We start from the raw sequence: 23088 nt of genomic DNA, 5'->3' as shown, positions 1-23088 counted from the left end.
AATGGGTAAATGTCTTTGTACTGGTTTATGACTTTGTGTATGGTGGCAGCGACTTTTATCCTGGACTAAAGCCTGATTAAGTGCCTGGGGAGCCACAGCCTGAGGTTGTTAGTCATCATGATGTCAGATCTGTCCTACCTACATGTAATAGCTATCAGCTGCTCACTTTCCATCGAACTTTCACTGGCATTGTGGTATTTAAGGGGTGGCCAGCTTATGACCTGCTCTGTATTCTAGTATCCTGTCTGGCAGGCTTAGTTCTGTGGGATGAAAGTGGAGGTAGCAGCTGGTGGGCTTCTGCCCCAAGCTCCCCAGTCTCCTTACCCCATGTTGAGGTGAGCTATTCAGAAGGCTCCTTTCTCTCACTCCACAGTGAGAGAAACTGTTTGAAACAGACTGAACTCTCCTTCAGTTTTGGCAATGATGCATTTACTGAAGAGCCAGGGTTCTCACCCTTCATTTCTGGGAAAGATACTACTGGAAGGCAAATGATGGTATGTAGCCAAGTACTGTGGGCTCTGTCTCTCAGACTTGAATAAGTGCATCAGAATGACTGAGATAATTGATGGAAGACAGTCTTTGATGCTAGATATTTCCAATTAAAAAAGAAGATAAAATTACATCCCTTTACTTCCAACTGCTAGTAAAACATATATACAATTTCGGTGGTATTTTCTCTTAAGGCTGAAGGGAATTCTTACCAAGGATGAGTCAGGTGGGGAAGAACTAGTGAGTGCTTTTGTCACTAGAAATAATTAGAGACATTCATATTGGTTTAAAGGCCTGTCTTCAGACAGAGCTGCATGTTGTCTTGAAGGCAGTGAGTCAGTAAAGCTGAGGAATTCAATAGTGCTCGGCATCTCCAGGTAAGGCCGTTTATAACTATGAGGTAGACTAGAGCCAATTTTGTATCTATATTTTGTCCTTCAAGAGATAAAGTTTAAGGGTACAATAGACCTCAAAAGCCTTAAAGATAGTACAGCCATAAAATACCATTTAGACACAAGTAATAAGTCAGTATTGAATTATCATCTGACATGAGCTAAGTTGGGTTATAAAAATCAGCTGCTTCTTATAGAGACACACCTTTGCTTATTATAGGTGAAGTTTCAGCACAGATTCCTTCTATTTTAATTTTTTTATTCTTTTTAAAAAATGTTTTAGGTAGATTTTCAAACAATATTCAGAATTCTTCTGAAAAAGAAAAAAAACCCAAATGTGACATACTCCATAGCAAGTCTGTTATATTTGATCATAATTAATACTCTGGCCATTTTTGTGTGCATTTGGTGCTCTAGTCCTTCTCTGTTAGTATTGCAAAAGATTATGTTCCTTGGCTTTTAACTTTTTTATCCAAAGCGTGATATTAAGCTATCCCTCTTACTATAGGAATGAATAAATCTAATACTTCATGAACAATCCTCTTCCATTTCAAAAGATAAGGTTTTCCACTCTTGTAACACCAGTAATTTTTCATAATTGCAGTCCACAGAGTTCACAGTGAAACTGACCGTCTCTTTTTAGCTACATTGTTTAGTAGATTCACTGAATTTACCAGAATTACTATTTGTGACTCAGAAAGCTCTTTCACAGATTTGATTCCTGATGTGTAGTTAAACTTATTCATTACTTAGTTTCTCCATACTTATGACAGGTAAACATAGAATCCTAGAATGGTTTGGGTTGGAAGGGAGCTTAAAGACCATCTAGTTCCACCATCTGCTGCCATGGGCAGGGACACTTTCCAGCAGACCAGGTTGTTCACAGCCCCATCCAGCCTGGCCTTGAACACCGCCAGGAATGGGGCATCCACAACATCTTTGGGCAACCCGTTCCAGTGTCTCACTTATGTTATTACTGCTCTTGTGATATGTTCTTACCTCTCAGGTAAGCTATGTTTTACAACCATGTTGGTATATTCAAATACTTAGATTATAGTCCGTATCATAAAAGTCTAAGGCTGCATAATTACATCTGAAAGTCTCAAAAGTATGGCTGGTTCTCTTTCACTGTAGCATAGAAAATACTTAATTGTGCACCAGCTAGCCTAGGAAAATGAAACTCTCAGAAACACTGTTATGTGTTTGTTGAAATTTAATATGAAGGAATAAACTAAACTACATGAATTTCATTTGCAGAAAAAACAGTGTTTTATTAACAAACAGATAAATATGTTTAGTAAAAAAAATTATATCCTCTTCCAGAAAGTAAATGAAAGAAGTGTCATTGAAAAATAGACTGTCAGATTGGTGCTGGTCTAATGCTGTTCCTTCTGCATGGAACATTATGCATTAGTGAGCTGAGAGCAACAAGCTGGAATTATTCTGAGATAATACATATTATTTTTTTAGAATAATACAATCAACTAGTCTATCTCAGGCAAATCGGTCCCTTAAGCTATAAATGTATCCTGATTATTTATCTTATAAGCAGCCAAGTGGAACAGAAAAAACAGGAGTTGTACTTTCCTACTGAATTTCTTCTACGTGGTAAACATGCTTGCAGAAACAATTAAGCACCCTGAAAAGAACATCTCTCATTTCCTGTGATGCATAGCTGAATTTGGGAACCAGCATCTGTGAATACAAGAAAATTGCTGCAATACCTGCTTAGTCTCTACATATTTACGAAGAAATTGTCATTTACAGTGACCTTCATTGCCATATGAAATAGGATCATGTATATTAGGCAATATCAGCAATATATCAGTGAATGATATAAATAGATGAAATATATTGCACAATATATATTGAGAACATCTGTTTTTTATTGTCGTATGTCTAGTTAGACTGGGCCTAAGCCTACTTGTTTGTTTCTGTCTATTTTTTAGTACAAATCTATTAAAATGTTCCCATTCTTGATGGAACTGTAATTCCTCATTTCAAGGATTCTCCAATTAAAGCATAGCTCCATCATCCCAGCTGCTATCTCCAGCTCCACAATCTGAGGGTGGCTGGGGAGAGACGCATACTCAGCACAGAGGAGCAGAGCCACCATCCTGGTGCAGTGGTGAGGGATGCTGGGGAGTGCAGTGTATGGCACAGCCTTTGAAACACAGCAAAGAAAGGCTAGAGTTGAAAAGCATGCACTAAATCCCTGGAACCTCTTTGTCCATAGTACATTGCAGAAGACATTCAAAAAAGTTCATCTGAATGAAAAACAATCCTCTGTGGGCTTGGTGAAGTATTGTAAATATGATCTTGAAGCATGCCTGGAGACAGACTAATTAGTGAATTATTACTTAGATAATAATAATGCTTATCCTCACCTCCATGAAGCACTCCTGGCTAAGGGATGTCTTGGGATCTAGTGGAACTTGGACTTGCGTTCTTTGCCATTTTTATAGTATTACCTAAATGCAGCTTGGAGGAGGTCTGGAAGCTGTGGCAATGCTGCATTATGCTAGCAGGGCTTGCTGGCTGGTGCTGCAGAGGACTCCCTGCCCATAGCCACCACTGTGTTCACCTCCTGCCTTGTGCGTCCTCTCCCTAGGGAAAATGGTCTTGGGTTGGTCAGAGCCTGGAGGTCCTGCTCTCAGCTCTCCAGCCGGGCCTTGCAGGCACTGCTGCCACACCAGCAATGCCAGAGTGTAAGTGTCCAGGACAGAATAGGGGGTTCAGTCTAACTCTGGGCTGCATTTACAGTGTTCAACCACTCCAGGCCCAAGTCCCAAGGCTTTCACTCAAAACCACCAGCTTGGCTTGGGCTTGTCTATTTAAACAGCTTGAATGGGCTCATATAGGGTTGGGTTTTTTTCAAAAGTTTTCTTTCTTGGGTCATTAATATTGTGAATTTCCTGAGCTCCTCCAGCTACATCTGAGCACCATTTAGCTCTCTGTTGCACAGGCTAATGTGACAGTTTGCAAGAAAGAAATTAAATGCTAAAATTTCAGCAGGCAGCTGAAAAGCGACATCGTTAAAACTACCTGTGTTTACACAGAACGAAGGAGAAAGAATAATTCTATGGAGTGCTAAAAATGATTGCTGTAAAGTTTATTTGCTCTCTGTTTTCACCTTCTCACCTTGCTCCATAGTCTCACTGACTGCACTGACTCCTGTGGACTCAATCAGAAGATCTGAGGCACAATGATGCATTGAAGAACAGCTGAAAAATGCTGTTTTCATTGTAAGAGGACATCATATGTCTGTTTACTGGTAAACAATTAGCAGCAGCTATCTAACAGTCCTGAAATTTGTTTGAAAGCAGGCAAAATGACCTGAGATATCCATTCCGGACACAAAATGCTGGCATCACCTAAGGCAGTGTGTTGGCTTTCTTGTGTCTGACCCAGCAACCAGGCAAGATGAGCAGGTAAATGGGTAGGGCAGGGAAAGGCTATGCTTTTACACAGAAGTGGTAAAAACAAAACATACCCAGATTTTTTTTTTTTTCACTGAAGCATTTCTAAGTAGCAACAAAAGGGACAGATGCTGAAGCTGTGGCCTGTCATCTTGGTTGCCTTAGGCTGATGCTGTCACTGAGTCATTTGACTGGGCTCCTCTCCCCCTCATCTGCAGTTGAACCATAACACTCTTTCCCTCACTTCTAAAGGGTGCTGTAAAGCTTAATTAGTACAAAGCCCTCTGAGCAAAAATTAAAGGAGAGCAGTGGGGGATGTTTGCCCTCTTCCTACTTGAGGGCTAAGGCTGACACAGAGCATTGCCCTTTGTCAGTGGGTGCTGCCTGGGTGCCAGGTAAGGGCACGGGCTGCCCTCCGAGCCTCAGAGAAATCCCCTGTGATGGACAGTTTCAAAGGCATCCAGTTCTGGCCCAGCGCAGAATTAGGGCACCTGCTGAATCCTCCTGGACAGTAAGAAAAATCCTTGGATCTAAGAGATTTCCAGAGGGACATGCTTAGAAAAAAACCCTTCTTCTCTGTTAGGAAATCGCTGGATGTGTTTTCATAAAGAACCAAATAAATAAATCAATGCTTTATCTTCACAGAGTTAAAATCTGTGAACACCTTGCACACCCTGAAATTCCACCTTCAAATAATTCAACAAAACAGCAGTCATAGGACCAAGTTTCTTTTATACAGTGTTGTATAATAAAGTCAGTGGAAAATGGATGTGAAAATTGGGGCTGACAATTCCCGCTAGTGAGTGAGTGATGTAGGAAATACTTTAAGAGGTCCTAAAAGAAAGCAAGCAGAATAATGGAGAAGATGATGTGGCATCTGCATAAATGTCACAGGTGGGAGGCTGAGAAAAATTCTCGTCTTATTACTTTAATGTAAGTCAGGTATAATTCCCATAGATCGTTACTGCTACATAGGTAAATACCAGTGAGAAATCAGAATCAGGCCCAGGATATGGATAAGAAGTGAGAGGAAGCAGATAAACATTCAAGGGTGCACGTTTTTAGCTGGCTGTGCTAATGTGTTCTAATTAACAACAGTAATAGGATTCGCACAGCTAAATCCCTGCACATCACACTGAAAATTTACTCCTGATGCCTGCCTGCAAGAAGGTGGGTGGGGGGAGGAGGAAGAGAGGGAAAGAAAGTAGAAAAATAATAAAAATTACATTTCACCCTGCTATTTTGGAGGAATCATAATTACTGAGCAGGATTGGCAAGTCCCTTTTATGTTAGATTTTCTGGAGAGGGCTCTCTCTCTCTTTCTTTTTTCTGTGTGTGGGGTAGCAAGGAGGGAGGGAGGGTGAAGTGAAAAATTAGTGGTCTGGGTAAACAACGAAACCTGAATCTGGATGGTTTGAAACTCAGGATAATCCTAGCAAGTTGGGAGCTGTGTAGTGGGATAATTTGAAATGTAAATGTGACATTCTCCTTGGTAAATTAACAAGACATGACTGCAGGCTCTCCTTGTTACTGCAGTCACATTCAAAGAGTCACTCGTTCTCTCTCTTCTTGTCTAATGCTATGACAATAGACAATCACCAGGAGCCTTCTTCAAATAAATATCAAATCAAGCCTTTACCACATCCAGAAGTGACATATGTACTGTATTATCTTTTATTCATTTTATGCAGAATCTTGTTGCTATAAACACCATCTTATAGGATGCAGCTGGGATGCCATTCTCTCCCCCATCCCCCCTTAACACCAATTTCTTGCACGCTTCCATAGAATAATGGGCAGAAGGTATCTAATTCATGATTATGAAACAAAGATTTAAATTTTGTTCTGTAATTCCCTAATATAAAATGGAGAGGACTGATCTTGTTTTGTTCCTGAACATCTTGAGGGCTTTTTAAAAATTATTATTCTATCACTTAAAAAACTATTGAAAAAATGCCCTCGCTTAACATAAAAATGCCCTGTCCATAGCGATCATAATCAGTCATGTGAGATGATATGATATCTATACAACAACTGCAAATTCAATCTGTCCAGAACATGGAGGCATATTTTCCTGTTCAAATAGGAATGAATGGTAACGTTTAAGCTATTAATGTAACTTCTTTGTTGCTTCCCATTTTCTCACAGAGCTGGGAAAGGGAATACTATGGATGTGGCTCTTGTCCTGTGTTTTGTCTCAGCCTTATGGCAGTTTAGTACAAACTTGTCTATGGTCCCTCGAGGAGGGTCATTGGGGAATAGCCGGCATGCACTTATCACCACGTATCTCTACTTTTTATACCTTTTTGACTTCAACATGCCTTTTGGCTTCTCTTCAGTCTCCACTGTTAAACTACCTCTGGAGAGGTGCCAGAGCAGGAACCCCTAGCATCTACAGCCAGCAATTCTTAATGGTAAGGGTTTATTCTTCAGAATGTTTCCAGAGTACCTCTTTTATTACTAAGTGTATAGACAGTGGTTGAAGGATTTTCTTTGTGGGCTTGATCAATAGCTCCACAATAATGATATTTCAGCATTTCAGAGACAAAATATGCTCTAATACAATATTTTTAGCATATCTTTTTCTCTTAACCTGAGAGCTGCCTCACTGTGTTGTTCATAAGCTGCAGGCTGTCCAGAGAAATCTTCTAGCTAAGTTTCCTGCATTATTTTAGACAGCCATGCAGACATTGCTTTGGTTAACTCTCCTTTAAACTTGTATATTGTGGTGCACTACATGCTTAAGCTTGGATATGCTTACCAGAAAGAAATGCTGATCTTTGCAAAACTCTAACAAGTATTATTCTGGTTGTACATATCTGCAGTAAGGAGATGGCTATTTTCTGCCTATGGCATTGGCATTACTTTTCACATGTAATATTTCGCATGGCAGAGATCAAGGTGTCTGAAAATAAATTCGCAGAAAGGAACCATTACCAATGCTTTAGCACACTCATTAATCTCTCGAAGCTGGATTGTTCCACAGTAGAAGCTGGCCAGTTATCAACAGCAACCCTTTCCCAGAGGGTTTCATGTAACTTAAGCCTTGCCCATATGTTAAAATAGCTTCAATTAGATACTAGTTTCCATGTGCTAGCACAAACTGTCATGCTTCTAAACAGAGATATTTTTCTCCATTGGTGATTTTATGGATTTCCATCATAGTCATTACTCCATTTCAAAAGTGAAATATGCTTTCTGTATTGTGAGCGAGGGATCTAAACAGTACAAACTGTCAAATGCCTGCTAAAATTCAAGCTTTCTAAGTCTTGCTAAACTGATGGGCAAACTTGGACATTCACAGCAACAGCAGCAGTGCTACAATAAGGCAAAGTCCTTCAGTATTGAAGGATCATAAACATTCCTAAGAAATTCTAGCAAGACCTGCCTCTTCTGTGGTGATCCGGGTAGGACTTCCCATCCCAAAAAGGATTTTCAAAGATCCCTTAGTGCAGAACTTTTGCCATCAGGAGGAATCTTGGTGTTTTCTTGCAACCGAGGGTATTGTAACTCTGTAAAGCATGACTTTTGCATTTCTGTATACTTTGTTTCCCATTGTTTTTGCATGAAAGAGATGTCATGTCCAGAAAGGACATTTAAGAAATCCAGGTTCAACAGACCCCTGGTAACACTGGCATTCCCAGTCCCACAAAAGGGACTGGGATGTAGACATCTCTAGGCAGAAGCAAGACAATATTGACTGCGCGCTAACAGAAACCAGCTGTATCCCCAGTACAGCAGCTCATCACAACACATACTATTCGATGCCAACTGGAGGATGAAGGGTTTAGAAATAAAGGTCATCTCATTTCCTGGCCTAGTTGGGTGTGGTAGCAAAACTGTATCTAGTTAATAAATTAATCATAAACCCTGTATTGCCAGGAGAGTTACAGTCATAGAGTTTCAGTGCTGCATTTGAGACAGTAAACTAAGGACAGTGCTTTCTGACTTCATTATCTGATCAAGTGCCATTTCAAATTCCCTTGATCTTTTCTCAAAGGGAAGGCATGAGTTTCTGTGTTTATGTTCCTTGTTAAAATAACGTGGGTGCTAGAGATCTGGAGCAGTTCTACTGTTTAAACAGGGCATCACGGTTCATGACTTCAAGAGTCTGTTCCGAGTCCCATAGTGGCTTATTTGGCAAGTCACTCAGAACCAGGCCTACACACACCCAGGTGCCCCGCTCGACCATGGGTGAAATGGTTGTAAGTGAGAGCTGGAATTCTCAGTGCATCTGCAGCGTATTCAGCAGCTGAGTAACTGCTCTCTAAGTAAGGCTACTTGGTGCAGCGTTTTCCTGAGTGAATGAGCTCATGTGATGAACCTGTCTTTTTGTCACATTCATGTGGTGCTTGGCTGTGGCCAATAACCCTTCTGGTTCTTACAGCACACCCTCTGTGCCATGCTTTACCTGGCTTTAGCAGTACTGACAATGCCACAGAGGCCATGTGCTCTGAGGCTGAACTAACGCACATTTGTAAAAATAACCCTTTGGGATCTGAAGAGAGAAAGAGCTTTTAGAAATGCAGTGGAACAGCCTGGCAGTGGCCACTATTGTTAATAATTCCGTGACTGATTTCAGACACAGCAGTTTCATTTCATGATTGAAATTTGCCCTTGTGTTTGACAGAAAATGGGCAACATCAAAGAAGGCATTGAAGTGACTGTGTGCACTTACTACTAGAACATGCATGTTGACAAGCTGCTTTAGAATTTAAAAGGAATTTTTAATGTGACGTCCTACCACAGCAGTCAATTCATATATAGAGGCTTGTGATCTGCAAGTTAAAAATGCTGATTAGCTATGATGCGAGAATGCTTTAAAGTAGAACCCTTTGATTTCTATATTTTCTAACAGATATAAACTGGTTATTGAATAACATTTGCATGATTTGTCTGTCTTATATCCTTAATAAAATTAAAAGATTTAAAGGAAAATGTATTATTTATAATGTTTTTATGTAACAGGGTTTCGTCTTAGCCTATTGAGTTTTTATGTTAAGTACAGATATTTTGACAGAACTTACGACAGTCTAAAACCTGAAAAAAAGGGGGAAATACAGTCAGAAATGCTTAATAGCATCTCCTTGACACTGTCAGAATATGAAAACAGCAGCAGGAAGAGTCTGCTGAGGATCTGCGTTTGACAGATATTTCATTCTCTGCAATCTTTTTCCTCACATGTGCTGCTTGGTTACAGGTGAAAGTTTTTTGCTTCCTCCACACCAAACAGAAATGACAACTGACTGGTGGTCTAAGTAGTTTTCACTTGAGATATTGGACATGGTGATCAAAATATGATGTTAGAACCAAACCAGCATATTGTCAATGGGATAACAAATATCATAAATATCAGAATCAAATGAAAAGGAGTTCTCTAGCAGATGACTTTTCAAAGAAATATACTAGTCCTCAAACACTGTGTAAATGGTGATACTGCAAGAGCAGGAACAAATCTTTTTTGTAATAAGAAAGGTGGTATTAATTGTAAAATTAGAAATTAATTAGCTTTGGTCCACAAGACCATTGAGTAGCCTCACTTATTCACATTGCAAATCATCTCCCCTTGCATGCTTGGATGAAGTTTTGTGCATTTTTCTTATTTTATTTTTTTCATAAATTATTATCTTACATTCCTTATTATACTATATATCACACAGTAGATAAAATGATTTACAAATCCCATAAAATCAAATTACTCTTTTCATTGACTTGTACAGAACTTTAATATTGATATGGCTTCCTTCAATTTGGCTTTGTTTGATCTTTTAACCTCTCCTGTCTCTCTCAATGCCTAAAGACTATATGACAGATATAGTGACCATTGGGCAAAACAATTGATTTGATTTGACATCCATGTTCCAATAAATATAACACTGTCATTGTTTTTTCCTTTGGACAGCTGAAAAGAAAGATGTTTAATCTTATGACAAAGTGTTGCTTCAGCGACTTTGGGATCAGGAGGACATGTGAAGCAGTTAGGACTGTATCAAGAGCAAGGACAAATGAGAACATAAGCACGTTCAAAATACAAAGGAGGTCACCTACACTGCAGCACTATACACAAGCCACATTCTGTAGGGCTCAGCCACAAGACCAGCCTATGCTCTTAACTGCTGTCACAGAAGTTACTTTGTACATGAGTTTCCTTGTGGAATGATGGTCTCCTAAGAAACCAGATGTCATGGTGGAAGTTGTACTGGCAGTTACCAGATTTGTAACAGAGCCCAGATCAATGCATGTCCCTGCTTTTTCCTTACATACTACTAGATGTAACACCAACAAAAGCACCATGAACCTGCCATTTAAAATGTAACCTACCACTCTGAGAATGACTTAAGCACCTGGAAAGCCATGGTTTTGGTACACTGTTCTAGCTCTGGAGGACAGTCTCACCCATGCTATATACTGTAATCCCACATTCCAGACATCAATGGGATTTTTATGTTCATTTCAACAAGAGCAGGATTAAGAACTGCACTATCAGTGTTTGGATATACCAATATTTGTTCCCAGGAAAATCCATGGCAAATGCATGATGGCATGAGGAAGACAGATCCAGTTGGAAAGTAAAACTATAATCATCCATTGCTGGGCCTGCTGCACTGCAGAGAAGACAACAAATCTGAGTCCAACCTTTTTATGAGATCACCTCCTATCATAATCACGACAGTACTGGTAGACAGTGATTCCTCAGACTGAGGGCTATGACACCTCAGGTGGATTTCCTATTTCTATCACTCTGCGATCCTGTGGAAAAACTGGGGAGATGAACTAGTCAGAAACCACAGCACACAGAAGCAGCAACAGACACCACTAAAGCAAAGCTCTTTGGATAATCTAAGACCTTTCTGTAATTTTGACTGGATTTCTACCCCGTGATATACAGGTACATACTCCAGTGACCTGCCTTTTCGTTGCATTTATTCCATACTTCTTCTTCTCAGCCTTTCTCCTTGTTTTCTTTTCCTTCCATATCCATGAAACTAAAAGCAAACAAATCTTTTCCCTTTAATTACATATTAAATGAAACAAAATTAACATTTGCATTGTTGAATAGTCACTGTGTGTATCATATGCCTCTTTCACACCTTTTTGTGCAGGGCAAGTCTATTTTTCAGCAGTGTTGGTATTGGAGAACAGCAGTCCTGAGAACCCGAGGTTGATTGGAACAGGAGGAGAAACAGCTTCTGCACGTGAGACTTAACAGCGCCCATGCACAGGTTACCACAGGGCACATGATCAGATGGCCAGGGCTCACGCCTCCTCCCCGCCAGGCGCAACCTCTCCCACCCCATAGTTAAGAAAGAGAGAAACCTCTTACCTTGACACCCAGCCCCAAGCATCATTTCTTTGCACATATTTGAGGACAGTGGAATAACTGTTCTGAAACAAAATCGCTTTTATTTGGAACAATTTGTCTGCCCTGGGGAAAACAGTCTGCATTGCAAGAATGGTAAAGTCATTCTGCTGCAGGGACGACAGCCTATTTTCCCATGCAGCAATCCCTAACTAGTTCTTAATAGGTGGCTGATCGCACAAACACAACTACAAATGATTTACATGAAGACAGTTCTGTGAAACTGACTCGGAGTGCTTCCAATTAAACAGATTTATGAAGAACTTGCATTAAGACAATGTAGTGAAGGCAAAACTGAACAGAACTGAACAAACAGTTTCAGGTCCAACAGGATGAGCAGTGGTGTAAGACTCAGAAGACTGCAGGATACATTTGGCTTTGATCGTGCGTGACTTGTGATTTTGGTTAAGTCACTTCCCTCTTCTTGGTCTCATTTCCTAATTTGTTAAACAAACTTATTTTCCTTATAAAGTGCTTTCAGTTTCCTGTCTGCAGGTTTTCATTAAAAGCTGGTTGGTTATTCTTCAAGTATATGTACTTTGAAATTTCCATATCAAAACTAGATCAATTAGTCTATGTGAGTTTGCTGTCTCTCAATAGTGGTCAATGATTCATTTATCAGGAACTTAAGTGTTTTATAATGCACATAATTGCATTATAGATAAAAATAATTCCCATGAAAGAACATTTCTTCCTGACTCAAGCTGGTGATCAGCTTAAGCCTTGAAGCATGTGGGCTGATACTCCTTGTAATTTTATCCTACCTACTGTAACTGCAAAAGCTTTTTTTACAGTATTCATATGTGTCTAATCCTTTTTTAGAATCTTGCTAAGCTAGTTGGCTCAATAATTCAGTTTACATTTGCTCAGGTTCTGATATAGGTGAAGATTTATAATATTCAGGACTGGTTCCAAAGCTCAGCTTCTTGATTCTTCAAAATTCACAAAGAGCCTTGCCTCAAGGTTATTAGTCATGGCTTCTTGGAAAATGTTGTGATTATACAGAATGAAATGAGGACATTAAACAGCATCCCAAGTTTAGCGGTGTGCCTACTGTATAATGCAGTGCCTTGTTTACAAGGTAACACAAATGAACACGCATCTATTAACAAAATTAATGATGAACAATTGCTGTAATTTCTCCTTGCTTGGAAAAAACCTCTTGCAAATAAATCGGGTTAACAGTGGCTTGCTCATTAGCTTTATCTCTCAGACTAGACAATGAACAATGTTAACGAATTCACTTCAGTAACATTAAGATTGTGGTATAAGAAACAATACTTATTTCTGGGCTATTATAAGGAGTGAGTGTAAGGAAACAAAAGACAGAGGAGCTATTTGTGCTGGACATCCTGCCTTCATTTTTGAGGTTTGTAGTCACAGTGGAATAATAGAAACAAGCTATTCATCTGCTCTACTGAGAAATCAGTAAAGCACTTATTGCATTGGTGAATGGAAGCCAAATACAGGAATGAACATATTTACTACTGATATGAAAAGACCAGTGTCTTCACTGGCAGAAATATGTCATATAGAATCTACATGGAAAAGTGTCCAGGAGAAAGGACTGTTACACATTCCCTGTGTTTACACATGCATTTACAGACTGCTGTTTTATGATTAGGTCTTAGAGAGAGGTGTATTGTATTTTGAAATAAAGAGAGTAGACAGATAGAAATAAATGAAAGAAATTAATAAAAAGAATGGAAACATGGGCTTTCTTACTTTTCAGCATTAAGGAATTCCAGGGCTGACCCTTGGCTGAACGTTCTCCTCTGCCTAATACATAGAAGATTGACTTTGACTTCCGGGGCAATAAGCACACTGATTTGAAAAATGTTTTGAAATGCCAGTATGAATATTTCCTTCATGAATGGATTAAGTAAGATAAATCTTATTCAAATAGATCCCAGAAAGGCCAGTACAGCCACTGCTTTCAGTCCCACACTTCAGGAAATTCAAGCCTGGCTGTAGAGCCTGGTCTAGTCTATATCAGGAAATTCTATGACACAAAGCAATACTGAGGGAAAGTGTGCTAAAAAATTTGATAAAGAACTCCTTTCTGATTTGGGTTCTTTTATGGTAGTATTTAACTTCCTCAGCCTTCTCTGTTATGTACACACACAAATGGGAAGTCACAGAACTAACCTGCTGTGTACAAATAAAGTCTATGAAGAGATATCTGGACCTTTTTTCAATCAAATTATTTCCTAGTGTTCTTTCCTAGTATGCAGTTACAAAACAGGACTCTAAAAAAATCTGTACAAAACAAGGAAGCAATTATCCCTTTGCTGAAGACATAGAAAGGAAGGATCAGAGACACAGATTGAAGGCTGTCGGAAGCTACAGGTAGTCTGGGGCATCTGAGCATCATGTGCACTCATACATCATTTGCATGAGAAATCACATTTGTGATTGGCTGTGTTAATTTGCATCCCTTATTGCTTCTTTCATTGTGAGTTTATACATTTGGGAGAAGCTATTGTGCAGCAATCCTGGAGAACTGAATTGTCCAGATACATCTCAAAGAAATGTGGCATGAATACTTGAATAGTCTGAAATTTTCCCATTTAATGGGCCATGAGTTCACCCTGCTGACTGCACTTCAGAAAATTCTAAGCCTATCTCCAGTGTGTTCTGTCTTCTGCCCAAGCCAGAAATGTTGCCAGATAATACCCATTTTTTTTCTTTCTCTTGGGATTATTTTTATGATTTGGGTATTTTCCTTTGTGAGATAGGCTAAGACCACAAAATGCATTTCATAGTGGCCACCACACAGCATGGCAGGAAATCATTCTGGGCAACTATTTACTGATAGGCTGCATATTAATGAAATGCTTAGAAATATTTGCTTCATGATTGCTTTAGTAAAACAACTTCAGACTATTTTTCTAAAGAACATACAGAAATATAGTTTGCAAGGGAGTGCCATGGTGTCCGAAAAATTGGTCTCATAGGCAATGGTGTAAACAAATATAATTCTTAAGCTCAGAATTGATAATTATAAGGCAGCTCAGATTTTTAAAGTAGCCTGAGAACCAAAATAATGTATACCACATACTGTGACTAAATGTAATGAGCTAAAGGAAAACAAAATGCTAAACAAGAGACAACGAAGTACTAATCAGGAAAAGTTGGGAGAAGAGTTGTAAAAAACCATATTCTCATAGTTGGACATTTCATATTATGAGGGTTAATTGATTAAACTTTTTTCCCCTTTTGAAGAACTATTAGATCTAGCCCTCCAAAGCTATGTGTGTTCTCTGGAATTCCTCCTCAACAGACCAAGTGCTAAAAAACATTTCAGTATCATCTCCAAACTGATTTCCTGGAGTGTTGAGGAGTTCTAGCTACCTTAGACTGTATTGTCTACCATACTAAAATTAGATGCCTGCTTCTGGTCTGAGATTTACAGAAATAGCCTGTGGCTCCTATAACTGCAAATGAATAAATTTTGAAAGGAAAATTACTCACTTGGAATTGAAAATCAGCTTAACTTAGACATTAAGTGATGAAAATGTTGACATGGGCACATAATTGCTTTCTGACAAATGGTGAAATAAAACCTCTTGCCCAAAATATATGTTTATGTTGCCATTCTAGTGTCACTTTCTGCTTCTCTTGTGGGAGCTAATCCTGCATCCCAAAAACAGATGTGAGAAAACTTTCCCAAGACGGCTGGCAAGACACCGAAGAAACTCTGAAATGGCCAGTCTGTCTGAAAGAGGCAAATCAGGCAGCACCTCAAAAGCACCCTACAAAAAGCCTGGTAAGCTACAAGAAATCTGTCATCTAGCTATCTGAAATCCACTGAGAGAGCAAATGCCGGGTCAAACTCTGAGACAGTTGGATTAATGTGTGATTCCTTGTTCCTAGGACTAAATACCAAGAATCCATTCCTGGGAGTCTGACAGCATCAGGAAGGTGAAGAGCTTGCTTTACATTAGCCATGACAATCTGTAAATACTAAACACAAATCCTCTTTAAATCAAATCAGCACTTTACCCTATGTAATTTTCTGTGTCACTGAAATTCATACAGGTTATAGAGAAAATGGAAAAGGCTGTTCATTGTTCATTAATGAAGCACAATTACAGGTATAAAAGGAAACAATTTTCTTAATGTCTGTTATACTGCTGGAATGTGATTGATGGTTGCTGTTACTAAAACACAGAAAAATCACTTAATGACAAAATAATCTTTTTGTTAGGCTGCAAAGATGTCACAGGGATTATTTTCCTCTAAAGCATTCATTCTTGCTATTACACCGCCAGAAGATTTCAGGGTTTTATTACCAGTCTGTTCTTTCTATATAAAGGAACCCAACTCAGGGAGGAAGCAGAGGCATGTTAGGGATTCTAGGTTAAAAAAAGGAAAAAGGAAAAAAAAACAACAAGGGGAAAAAATAAAAGATTCCTTGTATTGAAAAGACTAAAACCAAAAGAGGTTAATATGCAGTTATCTATGTAATCTCTCCATCCATCTCTGCTTCTAATTGGCTTCATTAAATGAAACCACTTTTAAAAAAGGGTTTAATGGATGGGATTGAATACTGTGATCACCTGTGAGAGCAGGAGAATGGACTTCACATCCTGTTTGGTGCTGTGTTTCTATGACTACTGCTGTGACTAGGAATCGGACAGAACAAGGCTGGCTTCCCTGGTGTGCCTATCGTCATAGTATCTAGGTACCACCAAATATAATTCCCTTCTGTTAAAAGGCATGGACTTTGTGTCATGTAAGGAGTAAATAATAATTATTTTAGTAAAGGTTATTGGGAGAAAAGCAGCAAGCTTTGATCATTATGAGAACATTTTCCTGATCTATTTGTGCCAACATTTATTGCTATATTTTTTTTTTGCATTACAAGTCTGGTTTAAGCTTATTGGGGGGGGGGGGGGGAAGTAGTTTCTTAAATTAAGATATTGTACTTATAAACTCTCATTATTAATATCTTCACAATAGTCATTGCTTTATGGTACAAATGTCTCAACTTGTCAGCCTTGTATGCTGTATTACAGCATGATTTTGGCATATATCTAGGCATGATGGCTATCTCTTCATTTTTGTTGGCAGTAAAATATAAATATGAAAAGCCAATTGTTATCATCACTACACATTGAACACACCTCAAAGGAAAATTAAGAACTCCTGATACACTGATTTTAGCTGGTTCTATTCATGTAAGCACTCATCATTGTGTATAGTCCTTGACCATTCCCTGGCTCCCCAGGACTCCAACTAAGCCACCTACACTTCACTTACTTGAAGAAGGAATCTTTATTTCATACTTTTGTCCACAATGAAAGATTAGGATCTACTTGTGCAACTCAGCAACAGGAAAGCAAAGGGAAGGAGCTTTGACACTGTTTCCTCTAACTGATGGCTCAAGCACCTGAGTCTGTTGGGTAGGTGATCTTTGCAAAAGTCTGAAAGCAAACTACAGTGACACACAAACAGGGTGCAGGGCAAGGGGCTGTGAGAATTTGTGTTACAATTCAAGCTCTCTCTTGCATAAACTCTAAGAGAATGTACTCAATGTGTTATTGTCATCTGACATCTCATAAATGAAACTCCTTATTTTACAGACAACTTTACTAGTATTTTTCTATTCTTTTATCTTCCACAAATCTGGAAAAGCAAAAGCATGCAACTGAGTAAGCAGAAAAGACTACCATCTCTAAAAACATCTCACATAATTTTACCCCCTGTTGCTAGTTTGCTTTGTACCTCTCATTAAGACTTTTGTGACAATAATAGCATTTACTGAGAGTTCCCCAAAAGGGAAGGTACTGTCATAACAGATGCTCAGAGCTTACAGATATATTGATGAAAAAGAGAACATATGATCAACTGGGGTGACATTAAAACTGTTGAGAGGCACTATGTCTTCTGTTAATGATTTGCAGGTGCACATTGCAATAAATCAAGCCAACAAGGCAATATCTTGATGAAGTTTCGCTACTTTGAATAGAATATGCAGATGGGAAGATGACAGATGATTTTAGAAAAGTACAATTAAATCAATACTGAAAATAAAGAAAGTTGATCAAAGAACAAAGAAATAATTGCATTAAAATTAGTCATCCCAAAGTCATAAAATCGGTTGTAAACCCTTAGCAGTGAAAGATTAAATAAGGAGGAAATTAGTGTTTTAAAAGAATTTGAATTTTCCAGTAGAGTACCTGATAGTTTCAACAGGCTTTGTTGGGTGTTTAGTTTCAGGCAAGCCTAGTCACACTACAGGCAGCTGGAAGAATCATAAAATAAAACCAACTGATGTCAGCCTAATTATGCAAAAGCTCAGGGTCCTTGAAAAAAACCTTCAAAGACAAACAAATAAAGTCATAACCCTAAAACCTGATACATATTTAACCAAGAAAAATATCTGTTTTTTCAAAGAGGATCCTGTTTTATAGCTATTGAAGCCACTGGTCTGGATCATGCATGATAGCTCTGGTATATTCATTGGCAGATCTCTGGTATTTAAAATCATGATGTACCAGAAGCAGTATTACGTATGCATTCGATATCAATATGGAGTTCTGATATTGCAATGTTCCACTGCAAATCACTTACATTTTTGTCACAACTGGTTATGCTAAAAAGCTCAGGAAGCAATAGATTTTAAAGATGCAGTTTTCATTTTTGTAAGGAAGCCTGATCTATCATTTAGCAACTCTGTATTTCTCAGGAAAGATGCAGCAGAACTTTGTCAGCACACATGCTTTGGCAAGGGTTTTCTGTATAATGTTCGGTGCCAGCCGCTGCTGAAGTAAGGATAACAAATTAAATGGCTCATTGATCTGTTCCAGCACAGAAAATCCTAGGTTTCTCTGTATTTATTGTAGCTGGTGCTCCTTAATACCCAAAGGTTTAATTTAACACCCTCAACAACTTCATATGAGAATCTGTGAGAAGCCTTTGAAATTAGGACATTCCCATAAAATAGACACTTCTGCTACAGCCACACATCCTACTTGATTTCTGTGAAGAAAATTGCAAAATTCATGCTTAGAAAACTTCTTGCTCATGTTAGGCTTAACAGTCAAGGCTTCAAAATTAGGTCTAGGCCTTGTTTCAGCACTGATGATGCTGGCAAAAATAATAGGCTGTACTTGTGCATTTGCATCAGTACTGTGGCATGACATTTGTTTGGTAAGATTCACTGTGCATGAAATTCAGCTCTGTGGAGAGGGTTGCTAAAGGAGGGTCATGCAGACCACTTAAATTCCATTTCTGTCCTCCAGTTATAAAGACTTGTGCCTAGGTCTCATGTTAGCCCTCTGTATGAGGTAAATGTCATTCAATGCAATTTGTTGTTGTTATTGTTCAGTCCTAGGCTGTCTGCGTAAAAGCTCCTACTTGATTAGCATTTGCTTCCCAGCAGATACAAAACACTCATTAAAACAGATACTTTATCTAGAAAAATAAAAACTCACGGTATAACACAAATTTTTAAGCAGAAGTCCCAATTGAATATATACTGGCAATTATTTTCAAAAACCAAACTAAGTGCCACTATTACATGGTAAAAAAATTAACTAATTACAGACTCTTGTCCATATCCTCTGCTATGGCCATGTTGGACTGAGTAAAGCAGCAGCAGTGGACATAAAAAGGGGATCTGATATTTCATTTATTGCAAAATTACATTTGATATAGATTTATTGACTAAAAAAAGTATCTTAAACCTTGTAAATTGGGTTAAAAAACCCCAACGACCAGCTAATTAAACATTAACAATACACTAGGAGGTGACTCTGTAGTTTTGTGGAATACAGAATTGCAGTGCTTTCTAATATTTGTAGTTATTAATAGTTAATACAATCTCAATTTTAGGATATGCATACCCATTTGAAAATTAACATTGCTATATCCAAATTAGTATATACATTTAAAAGGAAAATATAATACACAGTATCCCATCTTTCTGTATCAAGCAGAGGACATACACTTCCCACACACAACAGCCTAAACTATGAAAAATCTCAACTTCTAAGAGAATCAAAGACATGTACTAGAAAATCTCCACAGATTATGGGAGAGGTGGCAGTGGTACTCCTTCTTCAGCTGGTACCTACAGGGTATAGTTGGCCATTGGTCAACACATTGGTTCAGCTGTGGTTGTTCAACCTTTATGGTCTAAGGCATGGCTGTCACATGTCACTTTCATTAGACTGTTCCTTTACATTGCCAGTGACATCTCCACCAACACCCAGGTTTTACAATATTTTGCTGAACAGCAGTCAGAATGTTTAATCTGAATGAGATGTTTTCAGTGGGATAGATTTACCTCTGGTGTAACTATGCAAAAGTTGAAAGAGTAAAACTATGAAAAAAGCTGGGTCTGTTGAGTTTATTGATTAAATCTGATGCATATGAATCACAAGCCATATTCTGTCTTTGGACACATAAATTCAACTTGCATTGTGCCTAGTGAAAGTCATAAACGTATAACTGTTGGTAGAATATAGCTTAAACAATTGCAACTCATTAGCTTAGTGAAAACATAATTGTCCCTGACGTGCAAACTACAGGAATGCCCTCAACTCTAACCTTGGGAAGAGCTGCTGACCCCTTGCATGACTTCAGCAACTCACTTGGCCTCCTGTACTTCAGTAAAATCCTGTTAAAATATGTGAGCATGGAATCCACAGGAAAAAAAAAACAACCAAATCACTGGCATTGAATTAAGGTTTTTCTTTGTAAATAACTTTATTTGTGTAAATATATCATGTTATATCTGAAGCAAGGCTGCAGAAAGACCTGAATAGATGCTAAAAATATACAACTCTGCTGATGCATTAAAAAAGTTTGAGGTTTTTATTCATGTTGGTTTGCTTTTAGTGTGATACTCTGAAACAGAACTTTGCAATTTAGGAGGTTTTAGCATCTGGTCTTTTCTTGCATCCTACTTAGGCTATTCAGATTAATTCCAGAGACCATTCCTGACAAAGAAAGCTTGTCTGCAAGGAAACTGGGCATCCTCCATAGCTCAGAGAGATGAAAGTCTTGTATTCTCTTCTTGCAGAGATATGAAGTGTTGAAAAAGGTGAATGGCAAAGAAACGTAGGCAGCTGAGCTGCTCGCTATCCATGTGCAAAGTTGATCAATGTGTTGGAAGCATTCTGAAAAGGACTATTCCTAATACTTCTAGTATATAGAAAACAGGTAGAAAATAGGAGAAAAAAGTGTCCACCACTTAATTAATTGCCTTGGTGTGCTTAAAAAGGAACTAATGTACATTAATGTATAGTTTATCATTTCCCCCTTGGCATTAGCATCTCCTCACAAGGAAGAGGTCTTTGGTAGTGCTTGAAAAACATTTTGAGCCTCTCACCCTATTCCTGTAATTCTGTTACACAGATGAGAACAAGGGATCCATACTGCACCAAGAAAGCAAGAAAAACAAGAACTGTGGTATTTGAAAAGGTAAGCATGGAAGGAAACTGCAGCTCTGAGTGCTGCTCTGGGAGCCCTGGAGAGGTTTTAAGGCTGTGACAGGATGGTCAAACTCTCTGTCTCTGGATATGTTGATTCATTTTTTTGTCACAGTAGTTGCAGTAACAAAAGCTGGCACTTCAGAAGTTGTGGCAGCTGACCAAACCAGAGAAATGCAATTGGTGAGAGCCCAGAGCTTGGTGTGTGCCAGAACAAACAGGGTTTCTCTACCTTGGGTCTGGCAGCACCCCCCTCCCCAGGGCACAGTGAACTGGAGACAAGTGAAACACGTGCTGGACTTTTCTTGGGAACAAAGTGACACAAAGTGAGTGAGCCTTGAGAAAAATGTGTTAAAGTAACTAACTCCCATTGCTCTGAGTCAGCAGAGCATAATGCTGTATTCCTGTATCTGCTTCTGTGATTACTGAAGAAACTCAGTAGGAACCAACCCTTGATATCAAGCTAAGGAAACAGCACTATAGGTATGACATTGTCATCCTAAGTGTTAAATCTGCTTTTCTCAAAAAGTTTGAAATACTAAATCTTCAAGTCTCAGTGAAAGGCCAGATACCTGGCAATCACTGTTACAATCAACCATTTAAGTTAGTGTTGTGTTTTTTGTTTTTTTTTTGTTTTTTTTTTTTACAACAAGAAAAAGAGCCACAGCAGGTATTTATGTAACCCTGGGCTTCAGGAGATCTAACTCTGGCCTTTTGAAGGACCTGCTTGGAGGAATCCCATGGGTTAGGGCTCTAGTAGGTAGAGTGGTCCAAGAGGGCTGGCTAATACTCCAGCATCACTTCCTCCAAGCTCAAGATAGGTGCATCTTCATGAGTAAGAAATCAAGCAAAGAGGGCCTGCATGGGTGAGCAAGGAGCTTCTGGCAAACCTGAAACAGAAGAAGGAAGTATAAAGGATGTGGAAAAAGGGACAGGCCACCTGGGAGGAATATAGGGATGTGGTCAGAACGTGCAGGTAGGCGATGAGCAAGGCTAAAGTCTGTTTGGAATTAAATCTGCTGAGGGAGGTTAAGGCAATGAGCAGGGCTTCTTCAAGTACATCAGCAGGAAAATGATGACTAGGTCATCATGGCAAAAAAGATGTCATGACCTGAATGAGGTCTCCTATTTGTGCCAATGGGAGTTCTTTCCTGATTGGAGTGCAAAGGGCAGTGTGCAGCCTAGGTTATAATATCAAGTGATACACTAGCTGAGTACTAGCAATGGAAATAACACAGTTATGATCTGGCTTTTATGAGTCTGAAGATCACATTCTCTGTCTAAACACTGCTGATGTTTTATAGAGCCAAAGTCATGCCTAGACAAATACAGGAGTCCTACCTAACCTAGGTATTTACTTTTACAAATGCTGCAACATTTATCATGACTGCCCACAGCTGCGACTAAATTAGACGGATTGAAAGGTGCTTTGTCTTGCTTCACTAAAACACTACATTGGAGCATGTTTTCATTGATAGTCCTGGATAATTTGAATCTATCTTTTCCTGGTTAATATTTTTCTATTCCACCATACTCCTTAACAGAGAAAAGAAGAGAAGGGTTTAAAACAAAGAAAAAGGAATATTACATTATTTTTAAGAAATAAACCTGAAGAATTACTGCTGATTCCTGCCTTCAGGAACCTGATAATGAGAATCTGAGTAAGCATTTTTTATTCGTTTTAGCGAAGTGATGAATGTGGAAAACGAACACAGAAGTCCTTAGTGGATGTTACAGAAATAAGTAGGAAAGAAAATATCAACCCCAAACCAAAACAAAAATAACTCTGGAGAGGAAAATAAATTAATTTCAAGAGTAACATAATGTGATTGCAGGCCTGCTCTTACAGAAAACCGTCAAGTTAATTTAATTCCACAAACCCCATTGCTCCAACAAAATGTTGTTTAAATCAATTCATTCTTTCATTATGCTGCTTAAGAGCACCATGAAGTGATGAGAAATTACTGAGATGACTTTCATGTATC

Source organism: Falco naumanni, chromosome 7 (genome assembly GCF_017639655.2).
Source record: "Falco naumanni isolate bFalNau1 chromosome 7, bFalNau1.pat, whole genome shotgun sequence".
NCBI classification, from domain to species: Eukaryota; Metazoa; Chordata; class Aves; order Falconiformes; family Falconidae; genus Falco; species Falco naumanni.
Note: the sequence above shows the minus strand (reverse complement) of the source record.